The sequence below is a fragment of the Lissotriton helveticus genome, chromosome 10 (genome assembly GCF_964261635.1).
Source record: "Lissotriton helveticus chromosome 10, aLisHel1.1, whole genome shotgun sequence".
In the NCBI taxonomy this organism is placed as follows: Eukaryota; Metazoa; Chordata; class Amphibia; order Caudata; family Salamandridae; genus Lissotriton; species Lissotriton helveticus.
In genome coordinates this window covers 971,807,531-971,833,094 of record NC_136071.1, presented here as the reverse complement: position 1 = coordinate 971,833,094, position 25,564 = coordinate 971,807,531, and the positions used below count along the sequence as shown (strand labels likewise).

The following is a 25,564-nucleotide window of genomic DNA, read 5'->3' as shown; positions in this document are numbered from 1 at the left end:
AAACCTCATCTTCTCTATTATAGCTCGTGGACTCAGGGGCGTAGCTACCATTGATGCAGCAGGTGCAGTGCACCGGGGCCCAGCGTCCTGAGGGGCCCAATGAACCTTGATAATTGCTTTATTAAACTTCCACAAAAGCAGTCAATGGGGCCCTTTCGCTTTCTTACACCCGGGCCCATTACAACCTTGCTACGCTACTGCATGGACTTCCACGGTCCCGCTCTGCACATCGTCTAACCTGCACATCATCAAATCTGCACATGAAATTACGCCTGCATGAAATCAATGGGTTTACAATTGGGGAACAAGGAACCATGCAAGGTCTGAGAATACACGAGCAGATTTGTAAAGATGGGCACTGGAATCACTTTTAACAAACTTTGAGGCTCAACACCAAAATGCGTGTTCTCTTTCTAATGACAAAGCTGCAGTTTGCAATCACGTAGTTAACAAACAAGGAATCGTATTTTCAGCTAAGTTTCGAAGAACTTGAGGGAGGCAGTTGGGCTGTTTAAACAGAAGCATGCACCAGTTGCAGAGCAAAGTGGTGAAGGTGCTGGTCTTAGAAAACCTCTAAATAGAAAATATGAAACTATACATGGTATTCTTGCACACTCCTCATAGAATTAAATGTAAAACGTAAATTGATACTTGTATAGCGCACTACTCACCCGCAAGGGTCTCAAGGCGCTTGTACGAATACCGCTGTGGAACCCATCCTGGCTTTCCCTGTGAGGTGTCCACTCCTGGGCACCCCCAAGGTGGAGGCCAGGCATCCTTAGCGTTGTGGGGGCCGTTGTGGAGATTAAGCAAGCTATTGCCCAGAGTTGCAGAGTGGGACTCCATGATTGGAATAGGCACCGAGGCGCCCAGAGTTGCAGAGTGGGACTCCATGACTGGATTAGGCACAGAGGCGAGAATTGTCAGGTCAGTGGAATTTTGAGCCCAAGACCCACCGAGGCGGGAAATTGAACCCTGGTCCAGGGCTAGACCTCTGCATCAGGGTCTGCCGCTCTAACCATTGAGCCACACTTCTCCACTGGCTCCTCCTAGTAAGCATTCATAAAATTGATACTTGTATAGCGCACTACTCACCCGCAAGGGTCTCAAGGCGCTTGTACGAATACCGCTGTGGAACCCATCCTGGCTTTCCCTGTGAGGTGTCCACTCCTGGGCACCCCCAAGGTGGAGGCCAGGCATCCTTAGCGTTGTGGGGGCCGTTGTGGAGATTAAGCAAGCTATTGCCCAGAGTTGCAGAGTGGGACTCCATGATTGGAATAGGCACCGAGGCGCCCAGAGTTGCAGAGTGGGACTCCATGACTGGATTAGGCACAGAGGCGAGAATTGTCAGGTCAGTGGAATTTTGAGCCCAAGACCCACCGAGGCGGGAAATTGAACCCTGGTCCAGGGCTAGACCTCTGCATCAGGGTCTGCCGCTCTAACCATTGAGCCACACTTCTCCACTGGCTCCTCCTAGTAAGCATTCATAACGCAACTGCTCGATTAGTCACACGTACTCAGTTGGAAACATCCTAGCTACTTCTGGTTAGCCATACACCAGATCCCTGTTCGCAAAAGGATACAGTATATGGAATAGATGCGCCATTTCTTGCACAGCGAACACACCTCAGGGTCATGGCTGAACCTATTGAGATCTTGCACAACGGAGTGCCAAGCACAACACTTGCGGTTTGCTAGAGCCTGGTGCTTCTCAGTGTCCTTGCTGAGTGATAACTGAGTGCTATACAAGCAATTTATACCACTACCAATGCATAAACCTGAGGCGTACCCGGTATGTGAAGTTAAAAGTGCATTGAAAGTTTGAGTTATCCTCTTGGCTGGGTCTTTGTATCCTATCAATGAAAACAGACTTCTAGAAATGTCAGAATGATCTGAGTACACAGCCATCTCCCTTTGAGGTGTTCAATGCACTCCACACCTGCCAACTCGAAAGCGCTAACAACCACTGAAAAAGTGCTAGAAGACAATCGCAGCACTCATCTGAGGTGGACATTAAACTGTTCACTTTTTTTGTTTTAATACGTTTATTGGGTTTTAACAATTTAGATACAGTTTAACAGAACTTTTTATTCAAACTGCATGCATACACCTATTGGCATAATTTCTGTTAGCATTTTTGTATTGACATTTGTATTTTTACATAGTTGCCGCTTATCTTTATTACATTCCAGTTGTTACAGGCTCATTGATTCAGTCTGCATTGTTCATATGCTTTCCGTAATTTAACTGGGAAGATGTTCCCCTAGTTTAAGAGCTGCGCCTGTCCGCGCAATTAGAGGTTGTAATATAGTTTCCTGGTTGTAGGGCTGCGCTCCCTTCCGACTGGGACCGATTTCATAACTACCGGCTTGTATCCTTACCTACTAACTGGGGTGATTATTAGGGGGCGGTGGGGGCGGGTCCTCCGTTTGACTGTTCGTGTTAAGCTGGCTGTCTATGGCTGTGCATGTAGGGAGGTTGTGGTCACTGTTCCTAAGCTATCTTGGGGTTGCAGTAGTTGTGTTGACTGTAATATGACCTTCCTTGTACGTGTTCGATCCAACTCGTTGTGTCTGTCTTCAGGCCCTGTCGAGGTTGTATGTGAGGTCTGTTGCTGGGATGCCGTGGGTGGCTCTTCACTTGTGGTCTGCTGTTTGAATAGGTGTAAAAGTTGTGCCCATTCATGGAAGTTAACGTGTTCCTTTCACTTCCTCGTCCCTTAGCGCTTCCTCCTCCGCTGTGCCCCACTTCTTTACTGCTCCAACCCAGGCCTTCTCTGAGGATCAAACTGTCCACCTTAACAGTGGTGGAAGATCTCACTGATCACAATCTATTCAGTGCTAAATTCTTTAAGGGAAATTTAGTATCATTGACACAAAACACTAAGAATGAAAACCTTGGGGGCTTTAGGATGCAAAACCTCTAACCGCTAAAAGAAAAGCAAGAAAACCTCTGAAAATATGGTGATGACCATAAACGCCTGCTTGAAGCCCAAAAAAGCCACTTAAAATCTGTTAGAAAATCGAAAAAAAGACCGTTTCAAAACAAATATCACTAATTTTACCAAACTTCTGCAATGAAGAAATATACAAAATCAATCATTATCTTCTAGACCGCACTGAATCTTCACCAAGGTACTCGTTCCGCTTTGAAATGAAAGTTACTTACCTTCGATAACAGTGTTTCTAGAAGATACAATCTTCCTGCACATTCATCATCTCCAGAATTCTCCATCCAGGGTTCATACTGGTCTGGAAAAGTTTTCCACAGCAATTGCGCTCCAGCACTGCCAGGTGGAGCCACATTGCTCCAGCCACAACTCCATCTCTGAACTTGATAACATCGGAGTATATTAGTTGTCAACCAGTATGCTAACTTCAAATTCAGACACTTTTGCTGCAGCCCATGGAGAGGAATAAAGACAGCAACAACAATCACAAACATGGCACATAATGTGTTTCGTGCATGAGGACCTTATTAATCACAACATTTACTCATCAGGAAGAATGGAGGGTGATGAGGGACCTGCTAGAGGATTGTTTATCTACCAGAAGTATCATTACTGAGGAGAGGTAATTTTTTCTTCTGATTGATGATTCTCCCCAGTGTCCTCACTTTATGAATGTTTCCAAAGCAATACATTCCTGAGACATGGGATTACGGAGTTCTGATTAAGCTAGGAAGTCATGCAACACAGCTCGTACAATGTCCCCAGTCAATGAAGGCCTGCAACGTGAGGAATTAGTCCTTAGTAAAAGTATGCAAGGATGACCACAAATCTGTCCGGCTTATGTCAACAACCAGTACTTATCTGGAGAGAGCCTTGGAGGTGCCCATATCTCTCATGGTGTGGGCATGAATGCATCCAGAGAATTGTCCATGCCTAGGGAGTTGCAGATCTGGATGCAAAGCATGACAAGAGCGGAGAGGCGTGTTTGCTCAACACCTTGTCTTTTATAGCTCTAACTACCACCACAAAGAGCTGGCTATGTCCTCTCACGTGCAGTCGATGTAGTATGATACTACAAACATGGAATCCAGTCTATACAGACGCTCCTCCTAATTGGTTATATGTCGAAAGTGGAAAAAGATAGAGGGGTAACAGACTAGCCCATATGAAATACAGATACCATCTTGGGTAAAAAGGATGGGCAGGTGTGGTGAACTAACTTATCTGTAAGCTGTTCACTTTTGAGAGGGTTTTTGGATTTCAGAGATGTTTTCTGAGTGTTTTCAAAAACCTTTACAAGTCCGTGCTTATCTGTGTTTATTCAGCTGCATGAATGCCAAAACAGACAGTGTTTGCAAAACTTGTTTTATGCAGTGATGATTAATAAAGAAGATATAAAGAAGATATTTAATTTAAAGTGCCAGTGTTGCAGGGTATGCAGCCTCTTCCTATTTGCAGTGTATCCATTGGACATGTGTTTTAAGCTTAGGTCTGTGCATTGCACTCTCAACCACACCTAATCATCCTCTCTCACATCTCATTACCTCTCACACTAACTTTTCAAGGACTCTGTCTAGTTTACAAGACAGTTAAAGTAAGATTGCTATATTCGAATGCTCTAGTAAACAAATTATTGGAAACACTTAGGGGTAATTCCCCTACTCATTACTGAATAGTATAACATTATAGGGGTGCTCAACTCTGCAAACAGCATAGTACATAGTGAAACCTTTCAAATTCTGAATTACACCAGTTTAATATTTAGCCCACCATTCTATGGCACCCGAAACCTCATTCTTTAAGTATGCTTCAGTTCACTTTTCTGCATTCTTTGTATGACTACATTAAGGTGATACTGCTGTTGTGTGGACAATAATAGCTGCCAAGTGTCCCCATGGCAAATATCTCACTTTAAGTAAGTCCAGACCTTCTAACAGGCATCACATTGTGTTCTGGGACTTGAACATTTCCTGTTAAGATTGTAGCTATGGGCTCAAAAAACAAGCAGTAAAGTGCTGTTGGGTAAAAAGCCAGGATTCGGTGAAGGTATCACACTAAACAATGGGACACCTTGCAGCTATGAATTTTGTTGGTATGGGGAAAGTTTTGTCATGTTTTCGCAACTATCCCACATGCATGGTGACAGCACTCTTTTCACAGTACCGGTCACTGAATGCATAAAGCCTAGGGTTTTTGGCAGGTGATCTGCTATTAGTACTACATTTTTAGAAAGGGGGAGGAAGTATCAAAAAGATTTACTCATTCTGTACATTTTCCCCACCCAATGAGATGAAGTTACTGCAGTCAACAAAACTGCATTCAAGGCAAGAAGTTGAACCAGGCGGCCAGAATCCTAGTGATACGATTAACACTTCTGGTGAGATCTTTCATCCATTATGAGCAGAATGGCTTTATGTTGTATCAAGAGACACGTCGTTGACTTCAGATGGTCATGGCGGCGGAAGTAGACTTAGGGCGGTGGCAGTGGTCCTAATGGACTTTGAAAAAGCATTTGATCCCATCCACCAGCTCGATACGTTCCATATCCTGGAACGCATTAAGTTTGGGCCCCTCTACCCGCAATATATCCAGACCTTCTACGACGCCCCATGGGAGTGTGTGAATGAGACACTGTTCCCCTAGGGCAGCAGTCTTCAATCCGAGGGGCGAGACCCCCAGGGGTGCTGTGGAGTCCTGGGAAGGGGGTCGTGCATTTTCAGGCCTAACATCTACCTGGAATGCAAAATGTGCTTTTCCTTTTGGACAAAGGTCGAGACCCTTCATTCCGATCGTTAAAATGCTTTAGCTGAAGTTAATTGATTCTCATGTCCTGTAAAACGAAGAGGGCTGGAAAAACAATCCTTCAAGTAAGTGTTAATGCCAAGGTGTCTGCTTGCCTGAATGACTTACAAATGTGTGCTAGGAGTTAATCTGCACATGTAAAGGGTGCTTGGGAGTGGTTCTGGCTTTAATTGTTTGAATCACTCCAAGCATTGTGTTGGCCAAGATTATTATTATTTTTTGCATAGTGGTGCAAAGAGTTAACAACTGGGCTGTGAAGTGCACGTTTTTAACCATAACTGCATTTACAGTGCTTAGTACCCCTGGGAAGGGGTTGAAGGGACAGGTATGCAAAAAAATAAAATTACTTATGTTCTTATATTACTGAAATCTACATTTTAGAAGCTCCATTTTATTTTAAAACTATTTGCACAGTTTGTAGCAGTCTATAATAGTATGTAAGTAATGCAAGTATAAAATAACGACTTACACATTCACTGTGCTTTCTGCCACAGGCTGTGACCTCATATTACTAAAAATACCCAAGTCACTATTCTCCACTGCGCCAACCACATTTCATTCTGTTTCTATCTGGTTACACATAGACCTCTGCAGTGCCTTACATAATAGAGGTTTCATAATGTACTACAGTGCATTTCCCATTGAGTAAATTTATTTTTTATTTAAGCTACCCATTATTTTTTATGTAACTACCCGATGGTGAAAGACCAAAAAAACGAACAAAATATTTGGAAGCTGATTTATGAGAGGCTTGCACTGTCGGAGCGTTACTTTCTTGAAAGCTTCGGTGGCACAAGCGTCTCAATCATATCTATGAGGCGACGCAAAGTCACCCTGCGCTGCTTTGCACTGCCTCATAGATATGGAGTAAGATACAGCAGCGCAAGTTGCTGCCTTGCAATACACTATGTTAAGTAGGTGTTCCATACGCATTGCAGTGGGTGTTCTCACGCAACACCCATGGGATTTTGACGCTGCCCCAGATTTGTAAAACCATGTAAATCTGGGCAGCGCCAAAACCTTATGCCTCCCCACAGCATGTTTTCATTTCTCCTTGTTTTTCCTCTTTCTATGTGTGGTGCAGCACGCATAGAATGAGGAAAACCCCTCTCAGGGTTCTTTTATTACAGGAAGGTGCCCCTTCCTGCACAAAACCAATCCTGTCTATGTTGGCATTAGGCAGCAATTTGTGCGCCAACGCAGGGGGAAAGGACAGGAATGCACCTTATTTCAGAAATAAGGTGCATTCCTGTCCTTTCATATTGTCGTAGGGCAGCGCAGCAACAAGAATTGCGTTGCTACCCTCGGCCAATGCATCATAAAAAAGACTCTTTGTTTAAGTTACACCTTTGACCACACCCCCAAGCTCGCTTACTGACCTTTGGTTTGCAAAATACTGTTTAATGTATTTCCCCGATCTAAAAATGATTTGCTGTGGGAATTGGGGGCGTTTATGGTTGTTGATAGTTGGCAATGATGAGGAGGACCAAGTTCTAGAAATTTTTGTCAGGAGGGTGTCCTTACGCTTAAAATATTTTGACAGGGGGATCCCGCCATCAAAAAGTTTGAAGACCTCTGCCTTAGGGGAATCACCGAGACTACTAGGATTCCACTGGTTTGCTAGCATAAATCCTTGAGGCACATTACATGGTTCAGGATGATTACAAGGAACCCGCCCCATGGAAGGGTATAAAGATGCAGCAAGGTCTCGGATATTATTTGAGTTAGGCTCTGTGACTTAATAATAATTTCAAAGATCAGACACATCGCGGAGGGAGAGAGATCATAACCCCTTAAGTACTGGTATCGTCCAATTGCTAAAGCCCACACTACCGCGCCCAGCGAGTTGGTTGGTCATTGGGGACGCATTAAAAGGATCCTCCAGTGCTTGCACCAAAGGATTCCTTTTTTTTATTTTTTTATTGGGGATGAAGCAATATCACTTCCATTCCCGCACTCATCCCCTATATCTGTGACATCATCAGAGATTGCCCACTGCAGGCAAAGGAGCAAAGCGGTAAGTGCTCTTTCCTACTTCTGTGAGTTTTTTTCTCTCCTCACTGCCTCCCCATGGTTCAGGCAGGTATAATTGGAAACCGGAGAGTCTCCCCTTTAACACGACGCCCCCGTGAAAGGTTTTCCTGCTTCTGGATTGCAGTTGTGCCCACATTCACAATCAGGAAAGCAACTAGGGCACCAGGGATGCATTCATTTGGTAGGTAGGGGGTCAGCCCTTATGGTCAAAGGGCTGACCCCCCTAGTGTGCCAAAATAGCTTTAAACGCATGATTGTGCCTTTAGGGGCAATTAAAAATCAATAAATTGTCAAGGGTTCGGCCCTCCTGGGATAAGGGCCGACTCCCTTTGGTCCCATTTTTTGTTTGTGTGTGTTTCCCAAGGAGGGCTTGCTTTCAGCCCCAGGGGAAAACACAATCTTAATTGAAAAAAACATAGTTGGGGGGGGGGGCCCTCCTAGCATACGAGTCGACCCCCTTTGGAGCCATATATAGATCTTTTTAAAGAGTTTTCTCCTTAGGGGGCTGATTGCACTGCCATGGAAAACATACATTTAAAAAATATATTAGTAGTGAGTGTGTACAGAACCCTCTTCATAAATTGGTCAGTAGTGTCATTCACATAATTCTTCCACCCTGTGCAGCATGGGGCAAAAATGATTACCTGAATGCATGATCTACCTTGGATCTCAAAAAGCACACATTCACACAGAAGCCCCTACAACTTTGTGCACTGGCGTGCTCCTTGTAAAAATTCACAATGCTGTCACTCACAGTGAAGTATGCTAATGACAGGAGTAAAAGTCGATGTTACTTCTGTTGTTGGCTTACTTCACAGTGAGTGATATCCCGGTGGATTTTCAGAAGGAGCACGCCTGCCACATAGGAGGAGTTTTCAGTTGCAGTGGCTACAGAAATAGCATCGCAGTGGATGACTGCTGCCCAGGCCTTAGCTCAAGTTATGGAGTATAGCCCTCAGGCAGTATCAGACACTGAGAAAGCATCTGAAGCAGAGAGAAATGGAGCAGAATCTAACAACAATTTTTCAGTTGTCGCTGTTCCATCCGATGATCCAGTGATTCTGAGAAACATGTAGTCGTGATGTCCCTTCACAAGCACAGTCTGTGCAGCGGAGTGACCGTAGCAGGGTAGACCATCCTACAGAGCAGGCACATGTGACAGCAATCATATACGGAGTGCTCTTCTGGCAGCCCCCCAATTTAGAGGAACCACAATTTCCCCTAATGGTTGTAAAGTTGATACAGCAATTTGTTTTGATGATTAACTATGTCCATCTCTTTTTGGATGTTGACTTCCTTGAGGAAATTGTGCAACTAATACATTTGCATGCAGAACAAATTCTGAGGGAGCATGGATGCACTCCGGCTCATTTTAGAGCAAACCAGTAGACTCCCACGTTACTTAAGGAGTTGAAGAAATATTTGGGCCTTAAGATCAAAATGGGGATAGGGCAAAAAACCAAGCTTGCAGACTTACTGGTCTACCCACACGATCTGGGTGATACCTATCATCGCACCAAACATGAGCAGAGATCGTTTTTGCTATTGCAGCATATGCTGCATTTCAATGACATTCTGTTGCACTGCTCCAGGATCAAACATACCATGACAGGTTGTTCAACCTGTCGTGAAACTCATGTGCTTTATTTTTTCAACATGTCGTGGAACATTTGTCTGCCAGGATTCCAGAGATTTATACTCCTGGAAAGACTATAGCCATTGATGAGTACTTGATTCTGTACAATGGGCGGCTGCTGTTCATACAGTACATACTGAGCAAAAGAGATTCTTATGGCATCAAGTTGTACATGCTGTGTGAGAGCTTAAATGGCTATGTATACAGATTGAGACTGTACACAGGGAATGAGTCTGCTGAAAATCCTGTAGGTTGCTCTTCTATGCTACGAATCACAGCAAAGATTGTATGGGAACTTGTCTAAACACTCCTTAAAGGTTATAACCTTTATGTGGACAACTTCTATATGGGAATAAAGTTGTTCAGTGAGCTGTATAAAGCTGGCACTGCTGCATGCGGTATAGTTTGATGTCACTGAAAAGACTCCCTCAGAGGTTGTTTGTAAGAATCTCCAACAATTCCAGAGCACTATGTTGTGTTCCAACGAACGGCTCATAGTCAAATTCTCTGATAGTTGAGATGTGTATGTACAAACTACAATCCGTGATGAGAGCACTTCCCACGTCACAGTTTGGGGTCATTTGGCTGAAGTTCACAAGCCTCCCTGTATACTTGATTACGACAAGTAAAAGGGTGGAGTGGATAAGAATGACCAGGTTCTTCCACCCTACATCACAAGTCGTAAAACTTGCACTTGGTAAAAAAAGTTGTTTACTCACTTGATCCAGATGGTACAATATAATGCATACGTTCTTTATCTACAGACCACCACGGGAAGATGTCTTTCATTCTAACGTCCTTGAAAGTCTTACTCTTACAGAAGCTGTAGCATCCACTTTATCTGCTGTGGAGGACGTGGCAAGGCTGCAGGACAGGCAGCTAGAAAGACTCAACCAAGTCAGCATTGCAGAGTCTGCTCTAAGCAAGGAAAGAAGCAGGAGACTCGTTGTTACTGCTCAAAGTGCCCATCTCAGACAGTTCTATGTTTTCCAACATGCTTAATGTTGTATACAAAAGTGAAGTACTGGGAAACTGACTGAGGTGTAGCAGCTCTAACATATACCTTTCAGTGGCTGTGCATGGATACATACCTTACGTGGGCCATACTTCACTAGGCAAGCAGTCTCACAAACTGTTTCCTCTACTTTTGAAAATAATAGAGTTGCTTATGGCCTTCTTAACACCTTTATTTGCCATCATAACATGGTAGGTGTTCTGTTCGCCGCTATACAAGTGCTTTACAGTCACCACATTGCACATAAGGCTAGACGGAACACAGACCACGTTGTCACCGAGTACCATGTGTGGCAAAACGTAAAGTATTTAGTAGTTTTTGAAGTGCTATTTAGGAAACTTAGTCAGTCTTCCCCTGCATGCTTATGTTAGTTTCCAAAGTAGAGATGCTCAGTCAGTTTGAGGCATGTGCGCCTCAGAAGGCATTCTCTGACACCCCCAACTTGCATCCACAAACTGGAAGGAGCAGATTTATAACAGTGAGTGTGCTATAGGCGCTTGAAAGACACGTGTTCTTGAGTTTCAGGTAGCCAGCACTGGAAGGAGTTACCAAAGGTTCACTTGGCAAGTATTCAGAATTAGTCAGAACTTTAAATGAGACACAGACATGAAAAGCTTAGGCTAGGTATGCTTTCACAGGGATATCGCATACGTAGAAAGCAGAGTCAAAGTAGTAGAGATACACGTGCCATCACTTCATCTTCACCAAAAGACTCAACCCCATTGGCTTGGCATTCACCCCGATATTCATTTAGTCCCTTAGTCAAATAAGAAGATGCCTTCAAATCATACAGAACGCAGCAGCCAGGCTCACTCTCAGCCTCTCACCAAGTACACACGCTGCACCTCAAAGAGCTACACTGGCTCAAAATCCACAGCTCTCTTTAAACTCCTAACACACACATTTAAAGCATTACTCAACATTGACCAGCATACCTCAAAACTGCCTCAAATTTCAGAAACCTTCCAGACACCTTTGGTCATACTTTTGGTCTCCTTGTTCAACCTCCATCAGAATATAGTAGATGTTCAGTTCACCATATGAAAAGTGCATTACAGTCACAGCACCGCACATAACAGTGGTGGGAGCCATATGCCATGTTCACTGACTGAACTGTGTTGCAAAAACGAACGTCCTTCGTAGTTTAGTACATGCTCTTTAGGGAAATTAAGCCTGTCTTCCCCAGCATGTTTGCCTTAGTTTCAAAGGTAGATATTATCACTCAGTTTGTGCAATTCCCCTAACTCACATCCACAAACTGGAAGGAGTTGTATTAAGTACAGTGAGTGCACAAAAGGTGCATGAAAGAAGTTTCCATCACAGAAGTCCAAGGAAAATGTCTGATTTTAGACAAAGTTTGAGGTGTGCAGGGCACTGTGGGTAGGAAAGCCTTGTGGGATCAACATTAGTGGCTGGTGTGGGTTGGGGGTGGCTGGTATGGGTTGGGGCTGGCGGGCAGGGGCAGGGCCGGACTGGGAACAGAAACCGGCCCTGCCAACTGCCTTGCTGCCGCCCCCCCCCCCTTTCCTGGGGTGAGGGGGAGTGCAGCCGAGCAGTTTGCGAGGGCCTGTTTCAGGTGATTTTGTTACCAGGGGCAGATACTGCCGACCCCCGGTAACAAAAACGGCCCCCACCCTAGTGGCCTACCAGCGAAACGCCCGGTGCCCGCTATGGCCAGTCCGGCCCTGGGCGGGTGAGACTACTGGGAGGTGGGGAGGAGGAGGGCTGAAAAACATAAAACACATATAAAAATTTAAAAACAATACAAAGAAAGTAACTACCGCCCAACGCTCATTTCCATGTCCTCGCTGCCGCAGGCTCTGGATGCGGTCTCCTTCTTCCTGGCTCTCCTCGGGTGACTTGGGCAGAAAAGGAAGGACTTACGCCCTAGGACAACACAAAACCAGCCAATCCTGGAGCTGCACTGCAGCTCCAAAGGATTGGTTGGAGCAGGCTAACCCAGCGCTCATTTTGAGGCTAGGGGACTGTGACTGCAATGCCTCGGCTGTTTCTCAGCCTTGTGATTGCAGGCTCTGAAGTGCACAGGGATAGATTGGTCAACTGCAGGCAGCTGGCCAATCTGACCTGCGCGCTGGCAGGGGGCCACATTACTAGTGCAATCGCACTGATCAGCCCCGCCCCCTGCCATCACGCTGTAACAGCGCAAGCCTTAAATACATTAATAAAATAGTATTTAGGACCATTTTATTAATGTGTGTGCCTGCTGTGCTGGCAGCAGCCAGGGCAATGCTCCACCGCTATAATGGAGGAGGAGCCGCTGGGGATCAATGCAAGGCACACCACCATGGAATCCCTCATCTATTTACTTTTCACAAATGTGTATGGTAGGTAGAGCTTCATGGGCAGTAGCCGAGTGCAGCCGCAAATACCGTAGCTACCCCAATCACTGATCTTTAGTCTTCCTCACAGAAATCTGAGGAAAATGTAAGCGTTTTAATCAAAGTTTCAGGTTTGCAAAGGCTTCTGAGTACAATTACCTGGTGAGAGCCATGCAAGTTATACAGCCCTGGGATCCCCTGGGTGTCTAGTTTTAAAAAATGCACAGGTTTTCTAGGTTTCCCAAGTTGCCGGCTGATTTAGGGTCCAAAATCCATAGCTATCCACGTTACAAAAAAAGGGTCAGAGATCTGCGCAAACATCTTATATGTCTATGTTGTATTTTTTTCGCTTTCTTGTTGTGGGTCACCAGTCCTAGCAACAAGTGAGGTAAACATTTTATTGGGAAGACTTGTGGAAATGTTGGGTGGGAGGAAATTTGTGATTCCGCACAGATTCCAGAAGTTTTCCTCGCCAACATGTGAGACCAATGTAAGTTTTTAGTCAAAGTTTGATGTTTGTAGGGCTTCTGGATAATCAAACCTAGAGAGAGCCACGACAGTCCCTCTTTCCTGGGTTTCCTCTAGTTTTAAAAAATGAGCTGGTTTGTCAGGTTTTAGTTGCTGTTGGAGCTAAGGTCCAAAATCCACAGCTACCCACATTGCAATAAAAGGGTCAGTTTTGAATGGAAAAAGGTGATGTGTCCATGTTGCATTTTGGGCCCTTTCCTGTCAAGGGCACAAGGCATACCCAGACAAGTGAGGTAGCATGGGACATGTGAGAACACAGAATAGAGAAACTTCTTGTCACCAATTGATTTCTCTGCATTTGTTGCCTTCCAAGCGTATCCCAGTGTGTAAGAAAGAAGACATTTGGAAAAATGCCCTTTGGCTCACAAGCAGGTATGGGTACCCACAAATTCAAATATGTACAAATAACCACTGTTCCTAAACTCCATATCTGGTGTATATTTCAGAAATGCAAAGGTTTCCTTGATACTATTTTTCAAATAATTTACCATATGAGTTGCTTTATCCTCGGTACACAATGAAAAACCCTTGTAAGTAGTAGCTCAGTTGTTGCCTCTGGGTACCTGAGGGTTTTGTAAAACCTACAAACCCAAAATACCTCCACCACCAAAAGGGTGTAGTGGGCGCAATGGTATATTGCTTTTGTAAATTGGCCACTGTGAAAAGAAGTTACAGATGAAAACGTTTTCACAAAAAGCAGTTTTTTCCTATTCATGTCCACTATTTTTTAATTTCCACATTTAGTTTCTTTGAGAAAACCTTGAGCGATCGACACAAAAGGTACCTTGCTTAATTCAGAATCTTGCCTACTTTTCAGAAATCTATATATCACCAATGGGTTTCATCCCAGTTTCCACCAGAAACTGGAAGTAAGTTGAAATCACAAAAAGTAGGAAAAATGGGCTACCAAAACGCCAAAAGAAAAGTGCCAAAACAATGGTAAAACAAGTATTTACAATGCAATAGGTCTCGCATTATTAAAGTTTGAGCTATTAGCATTGTAAATGACAATGCCTTTTATCCATTTGTTTTTAAAACCTGCAACCAGTGCATGAACACACACTTTAAACGTATAGTCCTTGCTTACGATGAGCAAGGCTGGCAGTAAAAGAGACTACCAGCCTTGCTTCTCATAAGCATGGACTAGAAGTACAAAGTGTTTGTTTACGCACCGATGCAAATGAATAAAAGGCATTGTCATTTACAATGCCAATAGTCCAAACTTTATTAATGCGAGACCCATTGCATTGAAAATGCTTGTTTTTAGGATAGAGACTCATATTCTCCACTCACCCCTGGTAAAACAGCCAAACTTAAAACGTAATAAAACATGCAGGAACCAGCACCTACATATATAACCAGCATCTAAGGGGCAAACCTGCCAAAGCAGCCACAGTGCAGGAGCTCTGGAGCCCCCAAGGTGAACGAACATGCATCTGTCTGTCCCGAGGCAACTGAACTAGCACAATCAAGACAAACCAACAGTATCCACAGGTTCACAGCCACGGAGCAGTACCATGCTCACTGCCACAAGAGACATGCACCCTCAGTGCTGCAACGCAATGTCACCTCTTGTGGCATCATGCAGTCACACTCACACAGTCCTTAAACAGCAATGTGCTAACAGCTATAAAGCACCCACATGCTCACAGCTAATAAAAAGGAGCTTCTCATTGAAGGTACACAGAGACCACACGCTGGTATGTGGTCTTTGTGCTGTGTTTTTTTGCCGATGTACATTCCTCCACCTTCACTGCATCACCCAATTAAACAGTGATGAAGTTGAAGGTGCCGAAATGCCTGTGGATAGAGGGGAGCGGAGGCACAAAGTGACCCACCTTAAAAACAGAAACAGCAAACACTAGAGTCGAGAATGTATTTGTGTTAGTCCCGAGGTGAAATTTCCGCACATCGCCACATACACACCACTACCACAAAGCAGCCACCCGCTCACCACTACAAAGCAGCCACAGAAGTGAAAGGTAAAGAACCCCTGTGGCCCGAACGCAAGAGAGCACACATCACTCCAAGAGGCGCGTGCACAGTAGACGCACGTCGGCTCGGCGTGCCGCCGCCAGGTCTGGTTGCGCCGAGGCACTCCTTTCGGTAAGGGGCGGGACTAGCAGGGAGCTATGGTGACGAGCCAGCGATGAGGGGCGCTCAGCTAATGGCGCGCTAGCAGGGCGGAGCCCCGGAGGCGGCCGAAGGGCAGGGGCTATGGGACTCTATGGGATACCAAATACTGCTCGGGCTCCGACTTCTGCGCCACCGGGGTCCTGCCCCGCCCGTGCACCGCAGCCGCCACTCCCGCCAGAGCCGCAGAAAGGTAGCAGGCTGGAAGTTGTCAGCCTGTCCCTGCTCGGGAGCCCCTGGCCGCGCCGCCCACGCCCGCTCATCGGGAGCCGAGGACCCGGCGCTCCAGGAATGATTGTCCCCAACAGCAGCTACCCGGCGAGGAGCGGCTATCGGAAGCAGGTGAGAGGGAGGCCCAACGGGGGCCCGTGCAGGAGCAGGCTGTGGAAACCACTCTCGATCACTCCCATAGACGCAGACTCCACCCTCCCTCGGTGTGTGTGTGTTCGGGTGCGTGCATGTGTGTGTGTATGTGTGTGTTCGTGTGTGTTCGTGTGCATGTGTGTGTGTGTGTGCGCGCACGCGTGTGTGCCTGTGTGTGTGTGTGTGGGCACGTGTGTCTGTTTGTATGTGTTATCCACTTGCTGCGAATCTGGGACAGGAGATGTGCACGGAGCGTGGGTGAACGTGCGCGCACACACGCTGAAATCGCAGACGGCTCTGCGAGTGCCCATCGCCTGTCCAACTTTCCCACCAAGTGGATAACAAAAGATCTTTCGCTGGACGCAGCACCAACTCGACCTAAAAAGAAAATATTTGCATGCTCCTGAAAGCTGGGATTATAGTAACTTTAGCACAGCAAACCTTTAGTTGATGCAATTTCTAGGGTAAGAACCCAGACACTTTTTTGCTGAGCACTTTTTTCCGAACTATTTTAAAAAACAATCACACTTTAGCTATAGTTTGACTTTGTTCTTGGTCCCCTTGAGAGGAATCCACAAACACTGGGTACCCTTAGTATCCCCACAATGCTGGAAAAAGGATGCACATGTGGCATGGATAGCTTATGTGTAAAAAAGTTATGGAGGCCTAAGCGCAAAGTAAGCCAAAGAGCCAAAAAAGGACTCAGCACTCGGGTTTAAAAGCCTCACCAGTTAGGGCATTACAACTTTTGCCCAACTAACTGAAGAATACACCTTACATCCCCTCTCATTTCCGCCAATACAGGCAACTTCATCCCTTCATACCATCATCTACTGCATACGGTTCTGTAGTTCAACCCGTCTGAACCTAAAATTGTCATGGAAGCACTCACTATGAAAGGTATATCATGCACCTATAGATCATTAGTAATACACTGCCTCTTTCCTACAACTGAAAGATAGATAGCAAATAGATGTTGGTCCTCTGGATGATGATGAGTGGGTTGAAACTAAGAAGGCAGACAGATGTCTGGCCATATAGTACTTCCATCAAACCTATTATGATCCCACTAAGGTTTGGCATTTGAGGAAACAATGGGGATCCTTTTGCCCACCTTGCAGTGTGGAGCATGCGTACTTCTTTCATATGATTTGGACGTGCCCCGAAATTGTTTTCTACTGATCATCTGCTTATGCTAGGTTAGGTTGTAGGCTACCCATTGTTCCCGTACCCTACACATGCTATTCTGGGGATTTAACAAGAAGCAGCGAACATCATGGCATCCCGTCGCCTGATGGCAATGGGCCTATTTGTTACAAATTGATACACTGCCAGACAATGGATTGCTCTTGATCCCCCCTGAACTGGATGGACGCACTGGATGGATATTTCTACTACAGCTGAATGAATAGTCTACAAACCATGTGGTTGGACACGTAAATATCAAAAGATATGGGATTTGTGGTGGGGTCATGGGGATGTAAGGAGCTGGGGAACGTGGGAGGAGGGGTTTTAGCAGTATATTACTGGTTCTATGTGGGAATTCTAAGATAAGCATCTTATCATGACTTGTAACGTGACAGGGTTTTTTCTTTTGTAGTGGAATATAACATTAAAAAGATTTTAATTAAAAATAGGTTGAACAGGCACTGTGCATTAGCGTCAAAGGGGATGTCATCAAAAAAGTCAATACAAGATTCAAATGCCACTGAGGAACACGGGGTGGAAGGAAACAAGTAAAGCAAGTTTCTAGAAAATGTGTCACTAGTGTCAATCTAAACAAGGAAGGTTGATGAGGAAGACACCTGAAGGCTGATAGGGTCGCCATTAGCCCTTAATTGCTAACTTGGTTTAATCCTGTTGTGCATGAGAAAGTATAAATTGGAAAGCATCGGAAACTGAAGATTTAAAGGGGGTTAAGGCTTTCTTACTAATACCACAGATACATTTGTTCCAACAACTTGTGCAGAATGACTTGGAAGATGGCACAGGATAGGAAGAAACAGCAGAGTGTCAACAAATAGGTATCCATATCCTCTGTGCCCAATCTAATGCAATCAGGATAAGATGTGGCCTATCAAACTACATTCCTCATGAACATTTTGACTGACGCAGAATTGCTCGAAATGCACACAGCAGGCCAGTTTAATATGAAGACATACCCCACTGAACTATTTACAGGGAGGGGTATGGCACAAATCTGACGACACTTCGTTTTCTGGGTCCGGGCAAAAAGATCCATAAATGGAAACCCCAATCAAATGTGTCACCTCCCAACATATATGTCCACAGCTCCACACTGCCCTATCTGTAGATATAATGGAGAGTGTTGTCCAATTGAACCTACATGTTGCTCAATGAGATAGAAGGAACTAGCGCTGAGGACTTTGCTTTAATCAGCCAGACAGAAATGGCAGATGAAAATAGGCATCCTGAAGGGCCAAGGACACCAACCAATCTCTCGCGTACAAGACCTGCAGAACTTCCCCATGGACAATATCTGGAACTAATAAGGCAGATATACAGAATGGGCCACAGGCCACTGTCATTCTTTGGGGCCTAAAAGTAAAGGGAATAGAATCCAGCGCCTCTCTCTTCCAAAGACACTCCTTCTATGACTCACAGTGTTCAGCAAAACAAGGACTTCTGCCTCTAGAATCGAGGCATGTTCCAGAGAGCATGCCCTGCCAGAACAAAGGCAGTCTCGAGGGGAATATAAGGAAGGAAGCCACAGAAGATTAACAGGATGACCCAGCGATCTGTTGTAATTACTTCCCAATTGGTGTAAATTTGGGTGCTCCCAATCCCTGCCACCAGAAGATAATGTGAAAGGGGATGGAGTCAGAGAGAATTGGAAGAGACTGAGCCTGCAGAGGACATTGGGGGCAGGATCTGCTGGTGCATGCGATGGACTCCCTTAGATTCAAGGAAATGAATAACTACTGGAGTGTTTCGATGGGATGAGAAGTCTGCCTCGGCCAAGACTATTGCTCTGGAGTAGCTTTGGAACTTACAGTGTTGTTGGTGAAACTGATGTGCTGGGAGGCTATGCCTAAGGCACAAGACATGCCTCTACTATTCTTCAAAGCGATACCAAAGGGGATGATGGACGGAGCGCTTGAGCAAATCAAACACTCACCCCCAGTCAACTGATCTGGGTTTAATCCATCAATATTCTTTAGCTCACTCCACCACCCCAGTTCAGACATGGCCATATGCAAACTACTATTCTTCAATCATTCCAAGGAGGAGTCTGCTCTTGATCCAAACAGCCACTCCCTATTAAAAGGCCTTCACATAAGCGTAGTTTGGGCAGCTCTAAAAAAGCCAGTGCAGCACATGTAGGCATGCCAGTTTAGTGTGACTCACTGAACAAGCAACAGCGTCTGAAAGTCTAGGCCATACTTCTGGATCTTTTTTTACACATTCTGTCCATTGGTCAGATAAAGGCTACGACTGTGAAGCTGTTTACCATAAGCTTCACCACTTCATTCAAGTCAAGGCAGACACAAATCAGTCCAGGAGGCAGGTGGTATTATTTGCGCAGACAGCCAAGATGCTGGAAGCAAAATCTTCATGACTAAAGTGTCATGCATCTTTGACTCTCTAACAGGTGTGGTAGGAAAACCTTGTGGATTCAGTTTGGAGGACAACGTTTGGACCCGGCTGTTGCAGGTGCGGAAACAAAAAACAGGGATCATACAGAAAGGGCTGCAGTATCTATCCATCAGTCTATAAACGTCTGCTGGGCTAAAAAGGGCTTCTCCCACACAGCCACGATGGGTTGTAGCAGGGCCTCATTAAATGGAAACAAATGTGCCATCGTTGAGAAGAAGGTTTACAGAATTTTAGTCAAAATAACAGACTTTACCACACATGTGGCAAATTCAACTTTAAGGCCTTAATCTACTTCTTAAATACAGTCATAAAAGAAACTGCCTCTGAAACAGTGCCAGAAGGGTAGAGAGTGACACCTCTGGCAAAGAAACCTAGGCCACTTGCATTTTACAAGTCTAAATGCAGTCCAGCTTCAGTATCTTAGTAAGGTATGAGGATACCAGAATTCGGATTATAACTCTCACTGCTGCCATAGTCTTTGTCGCGCATAACTAACGTGTGAGCCAAAAATGTCTTCTATTCGAGCAAATTTCGAGGCCATGGAGAAGTGCTCATTTAAAGGAACATCATCAAAGGTCACCTCAAACTTCTCTCTTGCCACACATTCTAACTTTGAAGAATACTTAGCTGGTGTCAAGCTCAGTTCAGTGGGTGGTGTCAGTGCCTGAGTGGGCCCCAAATGAGGACAGGATGGGGCAATAGCCAGATTTGACTGCGTACTATCAGGGCTGCCAAGCTCCCAGGAATATGTTCCCAACTGGGGGGGCGATAAAGAGGGTGGCAGAGCTATTCTGAAAATATCCAGTATAGTCAGCTGGAAGACCTTGACCTGCGTGGGTCGGCCAATGGTCATGGAGATGCTGGTTTTATTTTGTCTTGTGACAGAATCTAGCCTCATGACCATTTCATCCTTCTTATGGTGCTGCTTGTATTTTTTGTGGGAAGACCTCTTAGGACAACAAACCCCGATAAGTGTCTTACCTTTAGATAAGGGAGAATGCTTTGGCATCTACCATATGGGTGTTTGCCAAAACTACTTGGGCGCCTGCGCCCTGGTGCTCTTTAATACAAGAAACACAAAAAGTGATGGGAGGAATGCTTGCAATGTTTCTAATCACTGGCAATTGCTCAGGGTAGCATTCAAACTCATCTTTTGCCTGCCATGCACAATATATTGTCTTGAGGTTGGGGCCAAATAGCCTGAAGTGACAACAATAGCAAAATCAAGCAAATTAATAAGAAATAGACTTGTGAAAATATGGCAGAGCCCACCCTTTGACAATGTAGAAGAGAATGAAGGCATCTCAGATGTACGTCAACTTGCTAAGGAAGGAGGTGGCCTGATGCCCAACATGGCGTTCGATATGTAAATCTCAGAAAGACAAAGTCCCTTGAGCTTTATCTTGCCAAATCCTTTAGCATGCAGCAACACAAAGAGACTACAACACATGAATCCTGTAGAAAATTATGACACTGAGTCTTCAGAAGCAAAAATCTGAGTCCTTCTTAAATTGCTGACAGCCTAAAGAAACTGCTGAAAAATGTAAAAAAGGCAAACACAGCCTAGAACACAAAAGCAGTTGTGTGCATCCTGACCCACTGAGTGGAGATCCTGGCTTTCTGGTGCAGACTGTTCTAAAGAAGTGGCATTGATCCCAGACGTCGTCTTAAAGAGCTGAAGTCAAGCAGCGTGAGAAACTATCTGGACTCTATGAAATAGCCTGGAGTTACAGACTATTGGAGGAGGAAGCTCATGGTGGCGAATGCATCTTGGATCCAGCCTGGCCAGCAAGTGTGAGGCGGGTGGTTGACAGGAATGCATACTGGTGTCTTGAGGTCGACCAGGGAAGAGGTTATTTGTGGGACCTGGCCCACAGGGCTATGGAAGCAGGGAGGCACAACCAGCGACCCTATAGCTGTGAAGACCTTGTTCATAGTGAAAAAAGGGAGATGAACCAGGTCTACTGTACGCTGCACTAGAGTTCTGGGTTAAAGAAATACAGCCAAAGACAGAATGATGAACAGCACCTGAAGTTTTACAGTTTTCACACATTAAGCTAATTCCACAATGACGCAGGAAACTAGTCTGAACCAGTATGCAGGCCCAGAATCCAATCCACAACAGAAATAGTCAAAGAAAAGAAGTCCAAACCAGTTCAATCTAACAAAATAGTGCAGTATGCCACTGGAAAAGACTATTTGAAACGTTGACTGCAACTGAACCTGAAATCACATTGGACGACGTGATGAGTACTATTAATGACTTCCACAAAGCACTAGATTGATTCAGAATCGCATGATACAGATCTCATCAGAACAGAAATCTCTACGTTGCTTGAGAGAATGAGGGGATAGAGGTGGCAGTGGAAGCTGTCACAGCAAACACAACAGAAATGATAAACATTATTGAGTTCAGAGTGGAGAATGCAGAAGCGAGGTTATGCAGAAATATTCTTTGCATTTTAGGTTTTAGAGACAGATTAGAGGGGTCATTAATGGAAGTATTTCTAAAGCAATGGATTTTTAAGACATTGTGCCTCAAGGCGCTATAAAAAAAAAATCTTCAATCCAGTGCGCTCAGTGACTCCTCCAAAACTGAAAAGAACGTGGCAAAGTTTTAAAGCAAACTACAACGTTTCAGCAGCAGGTCCAGCATCAGAAAAAATCACCAGAGGCAGTGAAACAGACTGTTAAAACGAACATAATTTGCATTGTATTCGCACAAACCTTTTGCCTTCACTTCCATATTTTTACTGAACTTTTTTTTGTTGACATTAGGAATATGTGCAGTATACCCTTGCTAACCAGGAGTAAAGTGTTTGTGCTCTCTGTCTTAAAAATGTAAAATTGGCATGCCCCTAATTGGCACATTTCATTTACTTAGAAGTCCCTAGTGTATGGTATTACCTGTACCCAGGGACTGTAAACTAAATGCTGCAAGTGGAATGCAGCATTTATTGTGCAACCCAACAAAGTAACAACGTAAAACATGTCTCAGGCCTGCCACTGCAGCCTGTAGTGCAGTTTTAACTGCCATTTTGACCTGGCATAATAAACCTTTTGCCATGCCTACCCCTTCCTTTTAATATTCATAAGTAATCCCTAAAGTAGCCCTAAAGGCCCATAGGGCCAAGTGCAATGTAATTAAAAAGTAGAACATGTCCTGAAACTGAAAAATTCCTAAAATTATTATTTCACTGTAGCAAACCCATTTTTCCCATAGATAACATTGGGTTACCTTATTATACCTAATAGGTAATAACTTCAGTTTGAGAACAGATAGAGACATGCTTCTTCCACTCATTTGAATTGTAATTTAATTACCGCTTTAATGGTAAAGTTGGATTTTATTTAACTATTCTAAAAATGCCACTTTTAGATTTGACATTTTTCTGCCTACACCAAATGTGTCTTTCTGACACTGTCGCATATCAGTGAACGGCTCTGGTGTTTTGTAGACCTTCTAGACATAGGGACAAAAGGGTATTAGGTGTGAGGCGGGGTGCTCCTTCCCTAAGCAGAGTGTCCAGGGGACAATACTTAGCTCTTCCTGAGCTTCAAAGAGTAGTCTCAGGGATGTTCCCATCCCATTGCTGAAATATAAGGGCTGCTTGCCCTGCTACTAACAAATGCATCTCACATCTAGGCCTGGCTGCCTTTTTTACCAAGCCAGATTGGAGCCAAACCAGGAAAGTGGGAAGGTAAGACAAAAGAGGCAACCCCTAGCACAGGCTGGCACCGGGTATGAAAATAGCACCCTCAAAACCTGTGAAAGATTCATGAGGAGGACTGCCCAGCTGTCTGTAGAAGGATACCTGGACCTGCCTAGCTTGAACCCATGATCCCCAGAAGTAACTCCAAAGGACAGTTGGCTGATTTCCTGTTTGAGCTACAGCGACACAACAAGTTTCTTTAGGCCTTCCCAGCAACTGCCCACTGACCAGCACCAACTGGACCTGACTGAGCCCTGTTATTGGCCTCTACTGGAGTGATTACTGGTCTTCAAGAGGTGCCCCTCCTGGTCTTTGTCCCTTGGCTGGCATCAGAGTTCCTTTCTTCTGCCCCCTAAACCAAGTTATACTGAAAAATCCAAAGGTTTGAGGCTTTGTGAGACTCTGAGTGGGCTTGTTGCATCAGCAAGGGTCACCGCCTCTACCGTCAATGCAAAGTTCCAACGGCAACCTGCTCTCAATGCCAAACAATGACCGCACGCCTCTCCCGCCAAGGCAAAGTTCTAGTCTCAACTGCTCCTCATGCCGACAATGATGTATTCACAGTCCCCTCCAAAGAGAAGCGCTTGCTGAGACTCCTCACGTGGACTTGGACTTTGAAAAAGTAAAACCTCCACCAGTACAAACTTGACTTCTGTATCTGGCCTGCGATCAATCGGGGTCACCCTGAACTTGTGACTTTGACCCAGTCTAGTACAACCAGATACCCGCAAGTGGCACTTTTTAGGTCTCTCCTGAGCCATCGCATGCGCTGTTCAGGGAAACATTTAGTAAGCGGCTTTTGAAAGTGCCACCACAGGCATTTGGTGGCCTCAAGCTTGCGTGCACGCGAGCAGCCGCCATCTGCTTCTTGCGGCCGGTCGCACGCGGCCAATACTTGCATCGCTCGCCACGCTTGATCGCGATCACTTTCACTTTCATTGTGTCACTTTCACGGCCGCACGGCCAATGCTTGTTATTAGAAGTATTTGGAAGTAAGGTGCTTCTGGCATGAACCAGGATAAAGGTACGGAAAAGTCTGCAAAAACTACATTAAGCAGCGTACGGCCATTTAGTAAATATTTGCACAGCCACGCCAACAGTGCTGCGAAATGGACTGCCTGTAAAACACAGATAATTGTTAACTAGAACAACTTTAAATGGAATAATTATTTTTAAAGGAAAAAGATAAGCAGAGATCCGGTTCAGACGCGTAGCTTTGAGGGAAGAGCCTGCTTGAGGAGCATGCTTGTGACCTACATACCAGAAGAAGGGAAGTCCGACGGAATGCTGCCTTGCCTGTGCTCATTACCTGCCTGCTTCTACACCTTACGAACAGTGACGAGGTGAAGGCTCGCCTGCTACCCAGAAGAAGGGATTCCGGATAAGCAGATTACTGAGTGGCACATCTCACCTTTTCTCCTGCTGCACCGGCAGGTCCTCGCGCACACTCCCACTTGTTACGAGGAGCGAACCAATTGGCTGCGCTGCTCGGAGTCACTTTGGAGCCCAGTGTGTGAGCCCGTAGCGTTAAATTGCAGCCCCCCAGGTGGCATGTAGTACAGGGGCTAGTCCCTCTTTTATTTATGGTTGCAGTCTGACGTTGCCGCGGATGTATGCTTCTCCAGCGGGTAATGCAACACAAAGACTAAGTGAGTAATTCTGACTTTTTTTTAAAACTCAGCAAGTGGATTAAGTAAAGCTTATCTGGTAATGAGAACGGATTGGATTAATTTCAAAAACAATGCCTAGAACCGCAGGCGATACAATAGAATTAACCCTCTGGCAGCTGTCAATGCCTTACAAGGTCAACACGAATCGTGTTTCCGAATTGAATGAAGTCAGCCCTGCGATGCATTCTTGTTTGTAAGGTGCTAGTGAGCTCATAATGTAGGATGTTTCAGTAAAATAAAGTTGAGGCTCTACATTTACCACGCTGTGTTGGGGTTGAGGTGTTGCAATTCGATTCTAAACAAATTATACATACTACAGAAAAATGAGATGTCATCAGTGATGTCACTGACCATGCCATGAATGATGTAATATGTGAAATCATCACCAGTGGATTGCGGGCGCGAGAGTTACTGTTAGTACAACTAACTATAACGGAGGGATTTCAATGGTTTTGTATGAGTGAAATGTCCAGCTAACTATAACACCCCTGAAACCTATGGTTTTTTCAACGAATTTCTAAGGTTTTTTAAATGATAATTCCTAACTATAACCTGCTTGAAACCTATGTTTTTTTTCAGTGAATTTCCAAGGTTTATTAAATGATAATTCCTAACTATAACCTGCCTGAAACCTATGTTTTTTTCAGTGAATTTCTAAGGTTTTTTAAAAGATAATTCTTTAGTACAACCTGCCTGAAACCTATGTTTTTTTCCAGTGACTTTGAAAGATTTTTTCAATGACAATTTTTAAACGTATTAATTG

The 25,564-nt window shown here is 44.8% G+C and overlaps 1 protein-coding gene across 2 annotated transcripts in view; it reads right to left on the bottom strand.

Moving 5' to 3' along the window:
- AKAP9 (A-kinase anchoring protein 9) overlaps positions 1-25,564 on the bottom strand; it is a 647,464-nt gene that overhangs the window by 488,387 nt on the left and 133,513 nt on the right. The window lies entirely within an intron of this gene.